Here is a 1,641-nt window from a genome sequence, read left to right as displayed (position 1 = left end):
GATTTTCCCAATGCAGTAATCCTTTGATTTCTAGATTGCTGCTTCTATGAGCATTTATTGTGGAACCAAGTAAATGAAATACTTGACAACTTTAATCATAATATTGTCCATTGATCCAGTGTGCAGATTTTTGTTTCCTTTTTAAATGAGTTGTAATCCACACTGAAGGCTGTAGTCTTTCATTTTCATCAGCAAGTATCTCAGATCCTCTTACCTTTCAGCAAGCAAGGTGTCATCTGCATGTTGTAGGTTATTACTTAGTCTTTGAGTTCTGCTGCCACCTTATTTTCCACATGCTTCACTTTCTCTCCTTATGTTCTCATTGTCTGGATTGACTAAGTAGGATGAAAGCAAACAATGCTGGCACACATATTTCCTTATTTTCAACCTCAAACTATCCCCTTGGTCTGTTTTGTGCACAGATTTCATGCGACCAATTTAAGAGTCCCTTTCTTTGCAACATCCATGATTTGTTATGACTCACAAAGTTAACTATCTTTGCAGCTATTCAGCCAAGATCAATCTGACATAACTATTATATGTTTCATTCTATATTTTCTAAAACCACTTTGAATTTCTTATATTTCATTATTAATGAGTTATTGCGACTGCTTCTGAATTAACTTCAACATAAGTTTATTTCATGTAATATTAATCATATTGTTTGATAAAGCATTGTGTTGGGTCATTTCTTTTGGAATAGGCACAAATAAGAGTCACTATGAGTAGGGATTGATTTGATGAGAATGGTTTGGTGTATGTATTCAGTTGGTTAGTCTGATAGTGATCGCTCAAAGACCTTGTTATAGATAAGTGAGTACTTCCAGCACTGCATGTGTTTGTTTAAACTTTTCAATTGCTAGTACATCAGTTCCTTACTGTGCTTTGGTGCCATTGAGTCAGGTCCAACCCATAGTGAGCCTATACACACAGAACGAGCTAATGCGTGGTCTTGCACCATCTTGTACATTGTCCCTATGCCCGAGTCCATTGTGGCAGCTGCAGTGTCAAGCTGTCTCCTTGAGGGCCTCGCTCTTTTCACTTCCCCTTCACTTCACCAAGAAGGATGGCCTTCTCTAGGAACTGGTCTCTCCTGACATGTCCAAAGTATGTAAGACAACGTCTTGCCATCCTTACCTCTAAGGAATACTCTGGTCATATTTCTTCCAAGACAGGAAATTTGTCCTTGTAGCAGTCCATCGTATTTTCAATATTTCAAATACATGGATCCTTCTTAGGTATTCTTTATTCAATGTCCACCTTTCATATAAATATGAAGGAATGTAAAATGCCATGGCTTGGGTCTGGCCCACCTCCTTCCTTGCTTGTAAATACTCTAAAGAGGTCTTGTGCAGTAAATACACTCAATGCAATGTCTTTTGATCTCTTGACTGCTTCTTCCCTATGAAATGCTCTATTCAGCTCCTTGGCTTCATCTTTTCTTCCAGTTGCTTTCGCTACTCTGAGAGTAATAGCAAGTTTCAGAGTCACTTCTAACTCCACTTTGATCTTTTCTTTTTTCCCTATATTTTAAATGACCTTTTGCTTCCTTTATGCCTTCCCTTTATGTCCTTTCACAGCTCATCAAGTCCTTATTTTTCAATACTCTAAAGGGGTCTTATGCAGCAAATTTTACCTAAT

The sequence above is a fragment of the Echinops telfairi genome, unplaced genomic scaffold (genome assembly GCF_000313985.2).
Source record: "Echinops telfairi isolate 266 unplaced genomic scaffold, ASM31398v2 ScPeMD7_7404;HRSCAF=8442, whole genome shotgun sequence".
Classification (NCBI taxonomy): Eukaryota; Metazoa; Chordata; class Mammalia; order Afrosoricida; family Tenrecidae; genus Echinops; species Echinops telfairi.
This window is presented reverse-complemented; position numbering follows the sequence as displayed.